At 38.0% G+C, this 20,508-nt stretch overlaps 1 protein-coding gene across 6 annotated transcripts in view; it reads left to right on the top strand.

Annotated features, from left to right (window-relative positions):
* LOC135219535 (alpha-1,3-mannosyl-glycoprotein 2-beta-N-acetylglucosaminyltransferase-like) overlaps positions 1-20,508 on the top strand; it is a 386,065-nt gene that overhangs the window by 48,283 nt on the left and 317,274 nt on the right. For 2 of the 6 annotated variants that reach the window (XM_064256375.1, XM_064256373.1), the window contains exon 1: positions 7,050-7,194. The exons of 1 other annotated variant lie outside the window; for it this stretch is intronic. The gene's annotated coding sequence lies outside the window, so the exon portion shown is untranslated. Of the gene's footprint in view, positions 1-7,049; positions 7,195-20,508 lie in introns of those variants that run through there. 3 more of the 6 variants (XM_064256376.1, XM_064256374.1, XM_064256377.1) reach the window with 3 other exon arrangements.

Here is a 20,508-nt window from a genome sequence, read left to right as displayed (position 1 = left end):
TGAAAATGTTTCTTTCTGAAAAGAGGGAGAGAATGTACTCTAACGAAAGCTTAAATAAAAAACTTTCAATTTTTTCCGAATTGTTTTAGTGGGCTTCCTACAATATATATATATAATATATATATATATAGATATATATATATATATATAATATATTTGTTTATATATTATATATAGTATTATATATATATATATATATATATAGTGTATATATATATCATATATAGTATATATATAAAAAATATATATATATATATATATATATATAATATATATATATATATTTAAAGGTATAAGCCACGAAGGAGAGATAAACAACAGAGTTTCTGCTTTATCTTTCCTTCGTGGCTTATACCTTTATTTATGGATTTATCACATTCCAAACTTTCGTGATTCAGTTATACATACATACATACATACTACATACATAATATATACTATATATATATATATATATATATATATATCATATATATATATATATATATTACATTCGGAATTCCGTTGAGAACTCAAGTATAGTGGTATGTATTTTGCTAAACAGCGCTGACTGCATTTGATGTCTCTACAATTCATTACCCACCACTTCAAGTTTTATAGATCTGACCAAAATAACTTCCTAGCGGACCTAAATCATCTATCATTTAACAGAGAACCCAGTGGCTGTTCATGAATTACTCTGTGAATTATTAGTGCCCTAGGCTTCTTTAATTATTCACCATTATCACTAATTGCACTAGCAATTAATAACACTCATCACTAATGACGTGATCAGAGAGAACTGACTCAAAATTCAAGTTTCCACGGAATATAGTGTTCATTAAAGGCCTATCCACACTAGGAAATATTGTTAAATGATTGTTTGCAAATAATTTGCGAACAATGTTTGTAAACAGTTTCCAAACTGTTTGCAAACAATGTTTCCTGTCCAGATCTCAGTTGTCGTCAGGATGCTTGTCGGTACAGTAGCCTCTGTATTCCTCTTGGTTATTTCAGTGCACTCGATGAGAGATAAGCGAAAGAAAAAGAGATGGTAATAAGGAAGATTTTGGAAAAAGGGGCGTGTCACGCTGAATTACTTCTGGCAGAATTGAAAATAGATACATATATACACGTAGATATGCATACGTACATACATACATACATATATATATATACATATATGTATATATATAATATATATTATATATATATCAAATATATATATTATATATATATATATATATATATATGCGTGTGTGTGTGTGTATACGTGTATGTAATATATAGTATGTATATATTTTTTTTTTTTTTTTTTTTGTATATATACACATACATACATTGTGCATGTGTATACAATACATTATACATGATGTGTATATATACATAATTACACGGAAACACTAAATGTTTTCATTAGGCGTGGAAGACGGCAATGGGAAATACAGAGAAAGAAGAGATCACTTATTAGAGTAGAAACAATAAATTAATAAATAACTAAACGTCACGTCAAAAATGACGGCAAAATTTAAATACCTTTGCAACCGGATCTTGCTGATAATATAACAAGTCTATCACCTACCTTTATTTTTTTTAAACGTTCATAAATGTAGGTGCAGAGTAAAGTCAGGGTAATGAGCTCATTTGCCTTGTATAAATGACAACAATTTTGGGCATCATAAATGATAAAAAGTATTATTTTTATTATAATAACAAGAATTCAATTTCAGTAAATGTATACAGTGATGATAAAGAATTGAAATTCATAGGAAAGGTATTAGAAAACGCTAACCTAACTAAATGTGACACAGAAGTACTGCACTCGTGTCTGTTGTAATGGAATTATTAAGTATGCCTTTTCTTAATAGGCTGGAGACACCAACTGTTAAAAAGCTTAGAGATGAGCGACCTAGTTTGAGCAAAGTCAGGAGATCCACGGATCATCTATTTGTATCCAAACAAATTATGCAGCAGTCTATGAAATTAGAAATCGCCTTCATATGACTTGTTGATGATTAAGAGCAGCGTATTTGGCAACATGCACGGACCAATATCCTGGAAGGTGTTGTGTCAACATGGCCTTCCCGTGAGATATGTGAGCTAACTGAAATTCCTTGAGAGAAGCAGATGCAAATTTAATGGTAATGGGCGCTTGTGCAGTGAATCTGCAGCAATCGGTGGTGTGTTACAACGTGCTACAATTTCAATATTACTGTTTGCCCTTCTCAGAGATTCTGAAATGAAAGAAAAATGGCTGGAAATGGAAGGGAAGTTTTAGACTGGAGTAATGACTGAAGGTTAACAGACTTCAAATATGCAGATGATACTTTGAACAGCAATAAACTATATTATTGAAAGGTAATTTATCTTAGTTTGGTGTAAGACAAATCACACACAATTATATATATATATGTATATATATATATATATATATATATATATATATATATATATATAATATAGTAAAAGGGGGAATGTACAGATTCATCATTTTTAACTTCCCTGGAGACTTAGAGTTCAGGCGACAGCTTAAGAATGCTGATGACTCTCTTTTTTGTGTGATGTTAAAGTTCCTTACCTAAGCATATCAGTGCCATGAGAGCTTGTTCAAAGTGCTTTGAAAACTAGCTGCAACCAGTTATGAGGCGTGGACGAAGAGTGTGAATTCATGTGTACATGTTCGAGCTATGTCAGTTCTTAATGGCATGTATTAGCCAGAACGATGGAGACAGTTACGGGGAGAAAAGGCAGAATGCCGGGATAGCTATACAATGTTTCTTTATTAAGTGCTTGGAGTTTCTAGGCTGGAGATGGGCGGATCTAGTGAGGGGGGCTGTGTCCTGTGTGGAGAGGAGATAATTGGTGTTTGACTAATAACTGATTAAGACTATTATTTACCGGGGAGTTATCTAAGTTACTTGAACTATGAGTTATCATTCCATTAACTATCCTGTAAGAATCTGAGTTATTCAGTTAATACTTTGCTTTGAATAAACGTATATTTTTGTAGTTCCGACTCTGATTTGATGACCTGATGAAATGGAGAGAATGAAACGAGACTGGTCTCGTAAGATACATATATATATATTCGATATATATATATATATAATATATATATATATATATATATATATATATATATATATATATATTTGTGTATGTATTTCTTTACTTTCTCTCAAATATTTCTTGGGGCAAAGTTGAGAGATCTCTGCTTCTGTCTACCATGGTTCAACATTGAGATCTTTCATCGTTATTTTTCTTTTTAAAAAACATACTGCGCAGTTTATAAATATTCAGCTTTAAAAAACGTCGAACAAAAAATGTTTGAACAAAATTACAAGACGTTAAGAGAGAGAGAGAGAGAGAGAGAGACTCATGATATTGGCCTAGTGAAAGCAAGTCTACGGCGTATATTGCTGTATGAAACTCTCACCCACGGCCCCGAAACTATCAACCGTGGTCCATGAAACTTTCAGCCACAGCCCGGTGGTGGCCTGTGTTTTTGGTACCTTTAGCGGTGCCAGACACATGATCAAGACTAACTTTAATAAATCAAATAAAAACTACTGAGGCTAGAGGGCTGCAATTTGGTATGTTTGATAATTACAGGGTGGACGATCAACATACTAATTTGCAACCCTGTAGCCTCAGCAGTTTTTAAAATCTGAGGGCAGACAGAAAAAGTGCGGACGGACAGACGAATATCCATCTCAATCATTTTCATTTATAGAAAACTAAATAGCCGTAATAGAAGTTGGGGTCAAAGTGACGCAATTAGAAATAATTTATGACGAATATGCAATGAACTGGACACAGTTTCAAAGACGAATGAGCAATTGAGTGTTTCTCTGTCTCCTCCTCGCAGGTGTTAGCGCTGGAGCCTTAGAGTGGCACGTTTGACACGAGGCGTCTGTGCAATTCCTGAACTGACACATCGACAAGTTCTGCTCCTCCCGAACCCCTGCTGTCTGACGGAGACTTGGGACCTAAGTGACGTGGCACCAGGGAGGCCGTTAGGACTAGAGGACACCGTACTTTCATGGGTTTGATCATGCATTTTTTTTTTTAAAGACTCTCTCTGCGAGTATTGTTTTACACACACACACACACACCACGGATTTGGATGCAAAATGTTCTTAAAGAAGGTGTTGAAATTACATTCTGACCAGAGGGGCACTTAAACATAGCCAAATCTGAGACAAAAACATAACAACAGAGATGACTTGCCCAGCATATTACATTTAAACAATAAAGTAGATCGACATTGAAAGCTAATTGCAAATGAGTTACTTAGATTGCTTTATTTACACAGTGAGCAATGAACCCAGATGAAGAAACTCTAATTCCTTTGATGAGATTCGAACCTAGCTACAATGAAAATCAGGGGTTCCAAACATTTTCATGGTGAGAAACAAATCCTAAGCAAGTATGTAATCTGATGCACATTTACAGATATCCGTGATTCCAAGCGGCACATAATTTGCTTGCCCCCGTAGAAGGGCTGTGCCGTCAGTTCACGTAAATAGGTGCACTGTAGGCATTACTTAAGGACATTAAGGGTCTTAGCAGCGTCCCTTCGGGCTCTAGATGCAGTTGCACCCTCTTGCATTCCTTTTACTGTATTTCCGTTCATATTCTCTTTCATCCAACTTCCAGCCCCCTCCTAATAATTGTATCATAATACAACTGCGAAGTTTTCTCTCTGTTACAACTTTAAATTATTTTTGCTCTCATATTCCCTTTGAGCGCTGAATGGTCTCATAGGTCCTGTGTTTGGCCTTGGGCCTATATTCCATATTCCATTCCATTCCATAATATGCTTACTTTTGACTTGGTTATTTTAATGAAAGCTTTCTATAACATAAACGAAAAATTTTATTTGGAAAACCTATAAACACAACTCTTGAAAAATAAGTGTTGCCATTAAAAGAAAATTAAACCACGTAGTAAAATCTCACAGGCTCTTTTGAATATTTAAATTACAGTTCACGTCCCACAGAGAGCCACAGTAGTACAGATTTTACCTCCCAGAATGATATTATATTGCTCGTGATATCAAGCATGCTGTAATTTACATGATAAAGCGGTCAACTTACATCTTATTTTATTTTATTTATTTATTTATTTATTATTATTATTATTATTATATTATTATTATTATTATTATTATTATTATTATTATTATTATTATTATTATTATTATTGTTTTAGATATAGCGGAATAGTGTACGTATTCTGTAGGCTAAGAAATAGTAAATGGACCAGAGATCCATTTGCTTGGTCATCTCCACTTACTCTGTCTCATCCGTATTGTTCGAGGAAACAGATACGCTAGCAAAACAAGCCTTTTTACTAAATAATATTTTTAAAGCGTGCATCTCGCATATTAGCGATGTCTTTGCTTCATTGTTGGTAAATTTGTGAGGCACAGTGCAGGAAAAAGAAATGAGGATTAACTTTTAACACTCCCGTCCACGCTATACACTTTTGATGAGAGAGAGAGAGAGAGAGACGAAGAGAGGAGAGAGGAATGCGGAATGAGAGAGAGAGAGGAGAGAGAGAGAGAGAGAGAGAGGAGAGAGAGATGCTACTACAAAGAGCTGTTTATTCCTCTTTGTAGTAAGCATCATAGGGCGCTGCGGCGGAGATTGTGTCGTTTTCTAGTAACAGGTTTAATACTATTCAGTTTGCCATGAATTCTATTTTGGCTACAACTCCAGTGTGGAATAGTTTGCTCAGTTGAATCTTCCTATCAGATGTTTAAGCAATGAGCAAATTCATTCCTACTCCGCTGACGTCTCCTGAATTCGTTGGTGATTTTCCCTTTGGATCCCTGTTGGGTGGATAGTCTAGCTCTAGCTTCCGCTTTAAAAAAAATTGTAACGTTTCTTACACCAAACTAGTCGTTTACCTCTCTACATATTCCCACACACGCTTCACTTCCATGGGAAAATTTCAGATCTCTCTCAACAACTTATCTTCTACCATACAGGCACCAGCAAACTCCATGTTGTCTTTTCTTTCTCTTGATCACATCATAAATTTTGATCAAATCAAGGTCCATCTATGCCACACACACACACACACACACACACACACACACACACACACACACACACACACACACACACACACACACACACAGAGTTATTCTCTTTATCCAAACCCACATTGTTCTTCTAGCAGTCCGGAGGCCTCAGTCATCTTTACTTCTTAATAGAAATCCTATCATACACCTACCCTGGCATATGGTTTTTATTATGTCCTATATTACTCTTGATGGAGCCCTATTAACTCCACAGTTACTCAAAGTAAGGCGTTCCTTTATCCAGAAAAACCATGCAAATCTGGTAGAAACACAGTTGTACTATCTCCACTGTGTTGCAGCATGTCACATGTAATCCCATGCTGCTGTTTTATTATTTATTTCCCTCACATTTACTTAGCTTTCTTGCACTAGACTAGTTGTTCTACACTGATACCTTCCGGTTCCACAAATCCAATTCTTTTTTCCACTTCTGTGGCCTTTTCTTATCTCATTATCATGACCCTTTAGACTGTTTAGAAAACATTATGGGAAACCTCAAATCAGCTTCAAGCTGTAATTGTTTTTTTTTTTTTTTATCTAATCAGTAGCGATAATGACACAGCAAATGAACAAAAGGGATTATCGCAAAACATAGATTGTATCATAACTTGCCAAAGAAATGAAAAAAAATGTGATAACTAGAGCTTCACGACAAATTAACCGACTATTTATTAAAAAGATAATAGCAATTGCACAAAGACAAAACTATTTATAAAATGAAACGTAACAGATAAAACAACAAATGACCTACTTGATGGGCCTCTGAAATATAAATTTGGATATACATATTCATTTACTTGCCGTAGGTTTCTAATGTATTCAAATATGCAGTATTTAACAATGCACTTTATTCATTAAAAAAGACGTTTGAATAGATTCACGCAAAAGAACAGGCAAAAACCAATCTTATGTGACGTGGCTTTTGAAAACGGCGGTGATCAGCTGTTAGTGGACGGCAGAGTCATCTGTGGGAGTTGGTGATAACTAACCTGACAACAAGACAGAAATTAGTACCGAATCCCAAGTGGTGTCGAGATCGAAGGTTGGCACCGTTCGCACTTTTCTCTTCTTCCTCCTCTCCTTCCTAGGAAATGACCTGTGTTCATCTTCAGTAAATACCATGGGTAAAATACCTGTTTCTTGTTATGTCATCAGGAGGAGCCGAATTAAGATATAGGACAAAAGGCAGACCAAACCTTTACCTAATGTGTTACCCAGGTGGATCATTTTGTCTCTGGTGCCTTGCTGATCTTTTTCATGTTGGGACTGGCTACCTAATGATTTATAGATTTTTGTGAATGGCAGCTGATCCTATTCATTGACGAAATCATCCACAGATCGTATTTGTCTAATGTTTATATTGGTTGCCATTGGCACTGGCATTCTTCGGTAGTCGATCCTGACAGTGCCTGGAGGTACTAGGTAGCTACCTACCTACTAGCTAGTAGTGTCATGTTATTGATGAATTTGAACTTGATTGGAAATAGTACCTACCTACCCACTTCAACGATGCCGACAAGTCTCTTAAAAATTAAATAGCCAAATGAAATACACGTAGCATAAGTATACCGACCTAGTAGTACTAGTAGTAGGTTAATCAATGTCAATAGGTACGGTACTAGGTATACCTACCTATAGGTACTCTGTTTTTTTTCATCTGTCCATCCACCCGTGGTGTTTTTGTATGGTAACACTGCGTCCCGGGCTTTAGATACCTAGTTACCTATGCTATTTGTAAGTTTTAGGTAAATAAAAGGATATCTGGGTGTACATTTGCAACTAAAAAGTGTTATAATACCTAATTTACTGTATACGAATTACACCGTTAAAATTCGAAATAAAATATTATTACCTATAATCGTTGAATGTAAGCTGAATGTAACTATCTAAAGCTCGGGCCGCAGTGTTGCCATACAAAAACACCACAGGCGGATGGACAGATGAAAAAAAACAGAGTATAGTACCTAGCCTAGGTACTACTACCTAGCTACTAATAGCTACCTACCTAAGGTAATCTTGAAAATTAAAGAGAGTACTAGGCTAGTTAAATTACAGGTACCAGACTCTAAAAGAAACTTAGCCAAATACTAGTACCTAGGTAGGTAAATTACAGGTTCCAGTGGTATAGCTACCTACCTACCTAATGTTTTAAAAGTTGAATAGTAGCTAAGCAAATTAAAGGCAGCGTACACTCGTTAAATATTAAATAGCCTAGTACTTAGCAATGTAAAGTACCTTTTGTAGAATACCTAGTAATCTGTTAAAAATTAAATAGGTAGGTAGCTCAGTAGCCAAGTACCTAGACTGTAAGTAAGTAGCCTAGCATGTCTGTTAAAGATTGAATAGCCAAGCTATCTTGTTGACAAATTAATTAGCCCAGTAGGAAAATTATATTGAACTGGATATTGGTACGGCAGCCGTACCCTGATCGCTGTAGATATTGGTACGGCAGTGAATTGCGCATGCGCGAACCCTTGTTTACCGCCCCAGGGATATCAGTCCGCAAGAAAAATGGGAACGGAAAAGCATAAACCGCAGAATAATACATTAGTTTTCGCCGAAAAACAAATGTTTTCAGGCTCTAACGAGCTGAAAGAAGCCATTGACATTTATGAAGACTCAAACTTTCAAATATTTTAGGTAGATCTATATTACTATTCCTCGGCAGCCTAGACTATGGCATTTACGGCTTTTCTATACAGTTTTACCACCTGAAAAAGAATTTTAAGTAATATTTATTTGGACGACTGTAATTAACCCCCCAGGGCTCGTATTAAACATGGCGAAATACATTTGATGCCCCAATTCCTGATGGCTTTCGTATTCGCGGGGACAAACGATGCGGAATGCTTCTACAGAAATACCAAATTGTATATATGTAGGTCAAGAATGATCGAATCAGCCCTGAAAAGAACTTTGAAGAGGAGATTAAAAGAGTATTTGAAAAAACGATAGAAGTTACCAACTAGTGAAATGGCAACATTAAACAAAATTTCAGCACTATTTCATTAAAATTGGGATAGTTTTGTTTTAGTAGCACAAAAATGCGGGACAAATCTCACAAAAGCAAACAAAAGGCGGGGGGTGGGGGACATTTTGCTAATTTAAAAAAAAGTGGGACAGATGTTCAAAAAGCGGAATTGGTCATATAATACAGTATGATTAGCAAACTGGTAAACAGATACAGCTAACTGCCCTACCTACAGCAAGTCAAGAGCGCAATACGGCACCACCAACAGAATCTGCCGTACCCCCACCACACTATGTTATTTGTACGGCAGGAAGTCTGAAATTGACGCATGCGCAATTCACTGCCGTACCAATATCTACTGCGATCGGGATATGGCTCCCGTACCAATATCCTGTGCCAAATTATATAGCTAGGTATTCACCATAATTTGTGTTTGAATAGCCTTCTGTGCTACTAGTACCTACCTATAGATAGATGGACAGCATTTACTTTTTAGCTTTTCCAGTCGGTAATCTTGAGCCTAGCTAAAACTGTATTGGTAGTTACAGAAAGGGAATAGCTAGGCCATAGGTTCATTAAAAATAGTTACTACCTATACTTAGCCTACCTGTAACATGATAATTGAGAGACCTTTGGAGCTGTAGGGCTCACCTACTAAAGAATGTGCTCTTAATGTAGACAAATAGAGAGGTGGTGACCAGATCATGGTACCTAGTTACCTACCATGAGGAACCTAGCCTGTGACAGATGGGAAGAGACCAGATGGTACTTGCTAAAATTAAAAGGGTTAAAGTGAAGCCATTGGGGGATGAAGGGGCACTGCAGAGAACATGCGAATCCATTTCAAGTGTCCTTTGGGGCTTTACAGTAGGGGAAACAACCAAGTGGACTAGCTGATCCAGTCTTGCCCGCTTGTTGATCCACCCTCGAAAAAGTACTTTAACACGTCCTGACACTGGAGATGGGCACCAGTCATGAGTCATTGGTGGTGGGAGCAACACCTCGAGACCTCTACTCTCCTTTCAAAGTTTGCAAAAGTACTTTTTTGGAGGGTGGATCACCATGCGGGCAAGACTGGATCAGCTAGTCCGCTTGGTCGTTTCCCCTAGATCAATTTTCATGGGGAATTTTGCATGTGGGAGTAGACATATGGCCTCATTTTCAAAACAGTTAGCATTTTGCCAGCACTTAATCAGATTTCATGTGAGAAGTGTCTATTTTCCATAGTAAATTTTCATGTCAATGTCAGTTAGGAAGGTTGTACAGGGGAATTTCTTGTATGATAAAGTTTCAAGGGGAAAATTGTTACTATTGGGAATATTGCATGTGGCCGTAGGCTAGTCTTTTTACCATATGGGAAAATTTTTATTGAGAAAATTGCCATTTGGGAGGTTCAACTTCAAAGGCTAGCCCTATATCTCACATGAGAATATTTATCTAAGGAAAGAATTACCATTCAAATTATGTACGTATATATTAGTATTTGATACATAACTTCTGAAATTCATTACACTAGCCTTTGATGTGTATGTCCAGCAATGTTAGAATGATGGATTATGAACTAATTTCTTACCAAACACATAAACCCCATAGTACGTATTGTTCTGACAGTTTTTCTTGCTTTTTATTTATTTATTACCTCTAATGCAGTTGCAGTGTTCCACTTTTTATGTTTCCGTTGGTGCTTAAATGATCATTAAGGAAGAACAACTGTGAGATGCTCGGGTTTTTGGTTGGGCCATAACCAGAAGGTGAATTGCACCAATGGGAATGGCAGAGTATGCAAATTGCTCCAGAAAACAGATAGAGCAGTGTTTGGCTCATGTTGGTAAACAGTAACTTTCATGAAGAAAATAAAGTTAGAATATGGCAAGGATTTGCACAAACCTAACCAACAATGCTGGGTACTATTAACTTTCATGGACACTCCTTAACCTTTGTAAAAATGGTGCATGGTACCTAATTGGGTAAATCTTAGGCCTAACCTGAGACACAGTATATCTTATCTGGTTGGAGCCTTATACACATATGTGAAAATTAGTGGTGTATTTTTTACAGAAATACATGCTGACCTAACTTAACCCAGGGTGGTCACTAACTATCCCCTCCAACTTGTCTGGTATTCATTGCTTAACCCTAATTTTTTTCTAGAACAGTCTTTTGTGATTTGAAAGTTCAAATTATTAGATATTGTTCTTTGTATGTTAAACTTCTAACAAACTGACTAAAGGCAGCTCACTCATTTTGTGGTGTTAACAGAAATTGTGCTTATCATAAATTGTAGTGCCAACTGAGGTGTAAAATCCTTGAATTGTTGTGTATCAGTAACACAGTGGTTTTGGATTCTAATGGAGGAAATATGTTGGGCATTAAGGACAATTTAACATTTACTGTGGAACCTCAGTTTTTGTACATAATCTGTTCCGGAACCTCCCATGAAGTCCAAAACATATGAAAGCTGAAACAGTAATTCATTTTATAAGGAATAAACAGTTTTACACATAACAGAAATAAATATAAATGAATAATAAACATATAAGTCACTCTTACCTTTATGGAAGACTCCTGTTAGCGTATGACGACGGAGTGAAGGGGAGGAGGAGGAGGGATTATTGTTTGAAATGGAATCCCCCTCCAGAAGGATTTCAGGTATCAAGGGTCTATCTCCTTGTTTATACTGGCACTATCTGGGATTACTTCTCCTTGTTTATACTGGCACTATCTGGGATTACTTCTCCTTGTTTATACTGGCCCTATCTGGGATTACTTCCCCTCTGGTTTTTACTGGCACTAGGACTAGCACAAGTGGTTGATTTTCCACACTTGGTGCAGAAGCAATAAAGTCTCAACTACTGAGATATCTATGACAGAAATAGCAGAGTTTTTGCTATTTCTGAGACCTTCTAAAGGTTTATCAACATCTATTATCAAAGGGTACAGATCAATGCTCAGCTCAGTGTTCCGACATATAGGCCTGGATCTTAGGAATAATCAAGATATTACTGATCTCATGAAGTCATTTGACGCTTGCAAATTTAAGAAGTCTACTTGAGAAGAGAGTCGTGGAATCTCGACGTGCTTCTCAAATGGCTTTCAGGTGCCAATTTTGAACCAATTAGTTCTACATCTCTCAGAAACTTGACTTGCAACATATTACTATTCTTGATTACTTTAGCAACAACCAAGAGATCAGTGAGATTCAAGTGATTGATAGAAGAGTAGGGGTTTGCTCCTACACTTTAGGATTCCTAGTCACGAATGAATCACCGGCAAAACCCTGGGCTCGTTCTTTCAATACTAAAAATCTTAAGTGATACCCTAGAGTTAGATGATGAAGAAAGAGCTCTCTGTCCGGTAAGAGCTCTTAAGTTCTACTTGCACAGAACTGAGAAGATCTAAGGATCCTCCAGTAATCCGTGGTGTTCAGTGAACGACCCATCTCAACTTTTAACTAAGAATGCTCTTTCTTTTTTTCTTAAGAGATGTATTAAGAGAGGCTCACTCGCAGCACATGATAGAACTTTAGCACAGCCTCTTGTTATCTTCCATCGTGCAAGCCACCTTTGGAGGTGCAAATCAGTGAATCAGTGACTGTGTCATTTTATCTAAAAAGAAGTAGAGACTACACTCAGCGACTGCAGTACCTTAGGCCCTTTGGCAGTGGCAGGAATGTATTGGGGGCAGATGCATAGGAAGTGTATCATCCTTTTTCTCCTCGCATTATTAAAGGTTGTTGAGTTATAAGGGAGTCTGGGGGTGCAGTGTACCTGGGTACCCTTCAGTCACTATTAGTGGATCTTTAAAATCCGTTTGGTGTAGGTACTGTTTTGTTGTCTGTTTGGGCAGGGGCAGAATGTTGTGCTTTATTAACGTCCGTAGTACTTTCTTTGCTTAAAGCTCCCACTCTTGTAGTAGGTAACCCTTGGCTGTACTGCCACGCCTCTACAAAGTAAAATGAGCACCAGCCAGCGGCAGTATCATCCTGCAGCAGCCCTCTTACAGGGAAGGAACAACAAGCATTTTTGCCAGTGCCGGCAAATTTTTTGTACTCAAAGTTATTACATTACTTGAGATTTTGGGAATAGAATACGTATGTCCTTGCATCCTACCTCCTGTCAATGTGGGAATCAGTTATTTAATTACAGTGATACCTCGAGATACAAAATTAATCCGTTCCGAGGTGGCTTTCGTATCATGAGCTTTTCGTATCTTGAACCGCATTTTACTTGTAAAATGGCTAATCCGTTCCAAGCCTTACAAAAACACCCCAGTAAATTTCATAATAAAGCTAAATTGACCTATAAACAATGAAATACTATAACAATTTGGACCATTCAATACCTAACTTAATACATACTAGTACTAATATGTATGTAACTGTAAATAAAGTGCATTAGTGTAGTACATGGTATACAAGAAATACTGTACGTACATATGTACTTATCCAGTAAAATGTGGAACCTTACCTTTCAAGTGAGGCGATCTCCGAAAGTGGCGACAGAGGAGGAGGACAAATGGCAGAAAACTTCTTATAGTATGTACACTTAACTTTATGAAACACATTTAAAAAATGTCAGGAAACATAAACTAAACTTAACGAAACACATTAACCCTTAAACGCCGACTGGACGTATTTTACGTCGACATTTTTTGTCTCTCGGGTGCCGACTGGACGTATTTTACGTCGACATACAAAAGTTTTTTTAAAAATTCGCGGAAAAATACTTTTAGGCCTACCAGCCGAAAACTCTTGAATCACGCGCCTTGGGGGATGCTGGGAGTTCACGGATCAAGGTGTTGTTTTGTTTACAATCGTTACGCAGGCGCGCAAGCGCGAATTTCTTTCTTGCCGCACTAAAAAGTATCTGTGACACATCTCGGAAATTATTTCGTCACTTTGACATAATTTTTACCATTTTAAATTAGCTGTTACATGGAGTATTATATGAAAATGTGCGCATTTTTATGTAAAATACAAACAAAAAAATAACTCATGATTGTAGCTTTTATCAGTTTGAGATATTTTCATATAAATAACGATAAGTGCCAAAATTTCAACCTTCGGTCAACTTTGACTCTACCAAAATGGTCGAAAAATGCAATTGTAAGCTAAAACTCTTATATTCTAGTAATATTCCAATCATTTACCTTAATTTTGAAGCTAATTGGAAGTCTCTAGCACAATATTTCGATTTATGGTGAATTTATGAAAAAACTTTTTCCTTACGTCCGCGCGTAACTCTTCCGAAAAAAATCATGCATGCGATTGTGGTAATGTTTGCACCATTTTAAATTAGCCGTTAACATAAAGTTTTATATATGAAAATGTGCGCAATTTTTTCATGCAAAATACAACTAAAAACAAACCATTGGTTGTAGCTTTTTATTTCAACTTTTGAAAATATTTTCAATATAAATTAATGCCCTAAAGTGACAAATTTTCAAACCTTCAGTCAACTTTGGAACTCTACCGCAAATCGGATTCGAAAAAAACGCAACTTGTACTTAAAACGCTTATATTGTCTAGTAATAGTCAAGCATTTACCTTCATTTTGCAAACCAAATTGGAAGTGTCTAGCACAATATTTTTCGATTTATGGGTGTAATTTGAATTTATAAACAAAAATTACATTTTGGTCTTTACGTGCCGCGGCAGGGTAACGTCTTTCCCGAAAAAACATTCTATAAAACGTGCGATTGTGGTAATGTTTGCACCATTTTAAATTAGCTGTTACATAAAGTTTTATATATGAAAATGTGCGCAATTTCATGCAAAATACAACTAAAAACAACCTTTGGTTGTAGCTTATCAATTTTTGAAATATTTTCATATAAATATAATAAGTGACAAATTTTCAACCTTCTTCGGTCAACTTTGACTACCGAAATGGTCGAAAAACGCAATTGTAAGATCAAAAACTCTTACAGTCTAGTAATATTCAGTCATTTATCTTCATCGTGAAACAAATTCGAAGTCTCTAGCACAATATTTAAATTTATGGTGAATTTTTTAAAAACTTTCCTTCCCTCCGCGCGCGGATTCTCCGCCACAAGTCTCCGAAATGCGTAAGTCCCATTCTCGGAATATTTGCTCCTTGTTTCATATTAGGCATTTCATAGAGTTTTATATATGAAAATGTGCACAATTTCATGTAGAATAAAACGAAAAAAAAAAATATTTGAAAGTTGTAGCTTTTCTTATTTCCGAAATAATTGCATATAAAAAAATATATATAAAAAAATTCGACATTCGGTCAACTTTAACTCGTCAGATATAGTCGAAAACTGCCATTTGTAAGCTAATATTCTTACAGTATAGTAATATTCAATCATTTGTCTTCATTTGAAAGAAATTGGAAGTCTCAAGGACAATATTTAGATTTATGGTGAATTTTGAAAAAAATATTTGTTTACGACCGCACATTACGAATTCATGCATTATTTTGTGATAATATTTTCTCTGTGTTGCTTTTATCATTTTACAATGTGTTATATACCAAAATGATCGCAATTTAGTGTACATTACAATGAAAAAAAGTAACTTGTTATCTTTAACCTTTTAGCGCACAGCGCGATTTGAATACAATTATATATGAAATTTCGTTTTTGCACTATCATATATCGCATTATTTATATATGATAATGATAATGTTTTTCATTTCTGATGGTTGCATACTAAACTTCAGGCAATGACAAAAAAAGGAGCCAAAAATGAACTCTTAATCAATAAAAACTAACAAAGCGTTGTTGATGATTTTTTGAAAAAAATATTTTTTATGCTTCCGCGCTCACTCTGAAACGTTTTCGGGACATGGGAGACATTTTTTTTTTTACCGCTTCGGCGTTTAAGGGTTTAACAAAAAACTTAAAATTAAATTTTTTTATTTTTTTTATTTTTACACTTTTTTTTTTTTTTTTTTTTGCTTTTTTATACTTTACGTTTTTTTTTTTTTTTTTTTTTTTTTTTTTTGTTTTTTTTTTTTTTTTATACAAAATTTCAATCTCTTCGCCACTTTCAACCTTCTGTTTTTTCGTAGTATCTTCCTTTTTGCTTACTCCTGCTAGTACTAAAGGCCTCTTTAAAAAATAACTATCCAGGGAAGATTGCTTCTGCCTGCTTTTCAAAATGCTCCTTAAACGACTCAGGCAAACATCATCGAACTGTGCAAGCATACGACCTGTGTAAGCCTTTTCGGGGTGTCTCTTTTCTACAAATGATTGCACCTTATGAAAAGCAGCTAGAGCATCCTTAATTTCTGCCGTTGTCATAGGGTCATCCTCCTCCTCCTCGCCGCAGCTAGAGAACTCTCCTTGAACGACGTTATGTTGCATGGCCTCCAACTCCTTCAGGTCATCCGTTGTAAGCTCCTCTTGGTGCTCCTCGAGAAGGTCATTGATGTCGTCCTTGTCAACGACCAGCCCCATGGACTTGCCGAGTGCAACGATCTCGTCAAAATCTGGTTCTGAAACAGTTTCAGGATCGTCAACTGTTCCTGAATCTGCAGCACCAGCTTCGCCCACGTCGAATCCCTCGAAGTCTCGGGCAGATACGGCATTAGGCCAGAGTTTCCTCCTAGAAGAATTCAAGGTTTGCCTCGAAACCTCCTGCCAAGCTAGGTCGATGAGTCGGATGCATATCACAACATCGAAATGCTCCTTCCAAAATTGACGCAAGGTGAGGTTTGTGGTATCGATGATGTCGAAACATCTCTTGAAAAGATGTTTCATATACAACCTCTTGAAGTTCGATATCACTTGCTGGTCCATGGGCTGGAGGAGAGGGGTGGTGTTAGGCAGAAGATAAAGAACCTTGATAAACGAATACTCCGGTAGGATATCTTCCTTGAGGCCAGGAGGGTGAGCAGGGGCATTGTCCAACAACAGCAGACATTTCAGAGGGAGGCGCTTCTCTTCAAAGAATTTCTTCACTGTCGGGCCGAAACACAGATTTACCCACTCGGTGAACAAAAGTCTCGTTACCCAGGCTTTCACATTAGCCCTCAACATCACTGGAAGCTTCTCCTTAAGCACTTTGTGGGCCTTGAAGGCTCGAGGAGTCTCCAAATGATAGACAAGTAGGGGCTTCACCTTGCAATCCCCACTGGCGTTCGAACAAAGTGCGAGCATAAGCCTGTCTTTCATAGGCTTATGCCCGGGTAGCTTCTCTTCCTCCGTGATGTACGTCTGACGAGGCATTTTTTCCAAAAAATGCCTGTCTCATCACTGTTGAAGACTTGCTGAGAACTGTAGCCTTCCTTGATTATCATCTCGTCGAACGTCTTAATAAAGGCTTTGGCCACTTTCGTCGTCTTCTGTCTGGGCAATCAAATCACTGAAAATAGTGCTGGCCGTGTGGCTGGTTGCCGTCTCAGTTATCGTATTGCCAGCGATATTAATAAACATTACCTTAATATAATTTATCTAGCCCTAAATCCCCAAAAACCGCACCAAAATTTACCACATTGGCAACCCTGTTACCTCCTATTCTGTCCGCCAGTTGGCAACGCTGCCGTTGACAGTTACAAAACTTTCCCTCAAAATCAGTTGTTAACAAGCGCCCGTGTTGTTTACATCACGGTCGCTCTTTATAAATTTCCTTAAACCTTTTTGTGCTTTTAAGCTTTCATTATTTGTTAATGAGACTTTATGTGAATTACCACTCACGCATTACATCATGAAATAGTGAATTAACTTTGATTTCTGTTGTGGTACTTATCTTAAATTACGAACTTTTGCGCGACCCAGAACTACTGACCTGTCCAATTCTACAATGGATTGCCAAGATAATGCGATGCTTCCTTCTGCCAGCAACATCAGGAACTGCCTGGCTTGTGGGACAAGGATGAGTAGCAGGGAGTATGAACCCCATGACATTTGTAGCTCTTGTCGTGGACAGGTTTGGGACTTGATTCTCGTTACGACTTATGTAAGCCCTGGTCTGACGAGGATATGACTGCTTATATGAAACACCAAAGAATCTTGCAGCGTAAAAGATTGGTTAAGGAGAAAAAGAAATCCATAGCTAGAACTGTATCTAATGATTTCTTTGACTTGGGTGCTCATGGTTCTGGCTCTTCGGTTTCGTTATCGTACGATTCCGATTCCGAATTAATTGATGCTTTGCCCCCGGTGCAACCGGTAATTAGTGAAGTCATTTCTGATGTAGATTCAAAGATTTTGGCAATGGAAACTACCTGGAAACAGAATTTTAAGAAATTACAGCTTAGTTTAGATAGAGATATTTCAGCTAAGTTTAACAAGCTGTCAGAGAATTTTCAAGAAGCCTTTACTAGAATGTCTAACACTCTTTTAGATTCATTTTCAGCTCCTCGTCAGGTACCTGTCAACAGCACCATGGGTAACGGTGCGACAGATACCCCGGCTTGTGAACGTCCGGGCAGGTGCCTGACGAATCTTTACCCAACGTGTCCCCTGTTAGTCCCGTAACAGTGCCAAAGGGCGCTTATTTAGGAGAAGGGGGGAGGGTATTAGTGTCAGGCCTAAGATAAGTAGTCGTCAGGATCTTACTTCAAGGGAAGTTTCTCATTTAGGATCTGACGATGATGATGATGACGCGGATTCGTGTGATATTGATGTTTCCTCGAACGGATGTCATGATGTAGAGTTCAAGAAACTTTTTAATTTAATTTTGAGTTTTCTTCCTCAGGCGAGGCCTAAAGAGCAGAAGCAGCCTCCACCTCGTTGTATTACAGAAGGGATTTTTCTTGACGGTCCTTCCTGGTCACGGGAATTTTTACGCTATCCCTTTGCTCAGAGGTTCACGAGAGTGAGGGCGGACGTTGCCGCTAAACTTTCGAAGGTGGTCGGGGAAGGGAAGAGGAAGCTCTCTTCCCTTCTATGACACCGGAGAGGAATTTATCAGGTGGCGGATGATTCTTCATTCTCCTGACCCCCCTAAGCCAAATCCTGATTTTGTCCGACTTTCGGGTCAACCCTTGCTTTCTAAGGCTTCGGTCTCTGTCTCAATTGAAGATTTTGTACATTCAACTTCCCTGTCAGATATATACTTAGCTATAGACTCCGTCGTACCTGACAGAAATTCGAATTTCGCGGCACACATTTACAGGTAGGTCAGGTGATCTACCGCCCTGCAGCTGGGTGGCAGGACTAGGAACCATTCCTGTTTTCTAATCATATTTTTTCTGTCGCCGGTTCCAGCAACATCGTTGTTGGTTCCTCTTGACTGAATTTCGTTTTTGTACATTCAACTTCCCTGTCAGATATATACTTAGCTATAGACTCCGTCGTCCCCGACAGAAATTCGAATTTCGCGGCACACGCTACAGGTAGGTCAGGTGATCTACTGCCCTGCCGCTGGGTAGCAGGAATAGGAACCATTCCCGTTTTCTAATCAGATTTTTCTCTGTCGCAGGTACTGTCAAACATCGTTGTGTACCTCCTGACTTGATTTCGTTTTTTCATCGCCCTCGATCTTCTGGGCTGTATTTTTTGGTGACATATTGGATCTTTGGTTTGGCATACGCTTTTGTTAACTATTTGTTGGATTTTTCTTCAAAGAAGTAATTAGAATTTGAGTGAGACTACCAAATGCTTAGGTAGACCCTCACAACTTTTGCAAGTAAGGGAAATATTAAAACTTGATTGAGGAAAAGTAAACACTCTAACTTCCTACTTAAGGAAGTCAGAAAAGCATATGACTAGAAACGCTTCCTTTAGAAGCTTTAATATGTCTCGTGCTAACGAGCAGTTAGAGCATTAACAGTACTAGTAGTTGTTGCATCCTCATCACCTTCTTACCTCACAGAAACTACAAATTCATCTTTTGGAAATTTGAAGAATAAATGGAGGGAGCTCAAAAGGCGAGCTCTTAAAAGGTAAGAAGTGAATATAGTGTTCCCAATGAAGTGGAGGGTGCGCCTGATGGGCTCTGTCTCTCTCCCAGGCCTAGACCTCTTCCAAGCTCCCAGGCCCAGAGGAGAAGGAATATCGACAGCCTTACAGAGGTTATGGAGAATCCCCACCGATCAAGCGTCCCCTCGGCAGTATCTGTTGCGTCCCAGACTGCCAAGGATAGCTATAGGAAAAGCATCCTCAAAGAGTGGAGGGTGCGTCTGATCGGCTCTGTCTCGCTCCCAGGCCTAGACCTCTTCCAAGCTCACAGGCCCAGAGGGGAAGGAATGTCGAAAGCCTTACGGAGGTTACGGAGAATCCCCACCGATCAGGCGTCCCCTTGGCAGGATCTGTGGCGACCCAGACTGCCAAGGATAGCCATTGGAAAGGCATCCTCATAAAGTGCATCTCTTCGTCCGATTCTTCATCTTACAAGACAAAGAAGTGGACATGTTTGGAGTTCGGACGATCTTTCGCGTACTCTGGAAGAAGTTGGAAAGCCCGCTTTGGAATGAAGAGCAATGAGAAGCGCCAGCCAGGCGCGAGCCGCGTTCCAGCAACCAGGCGCGAGCCGCGTTCCAGCAGCCAGGCGCGA

The sequence above is a fragment of the Macrobrachium nipponense genome, chromosome 1, assembly GCF_015104395.2.
Source record: "Macrobrachium nipponense isolate FS-2020 chromosome 1, ASM1510439v2, whole genome shotgun sequence".
Lineage (NCBI taxonomy): Eukaryota > Metazoa > Arthropoda > Malacostraca > Decapoda > Palaemonidae > Macrobrachium > Macrobrachium nipponense.
Note: the sequence above shows the minus strand (reverse complement) of the source record. Positions and strands in the feature narration are given on the sequence as shown.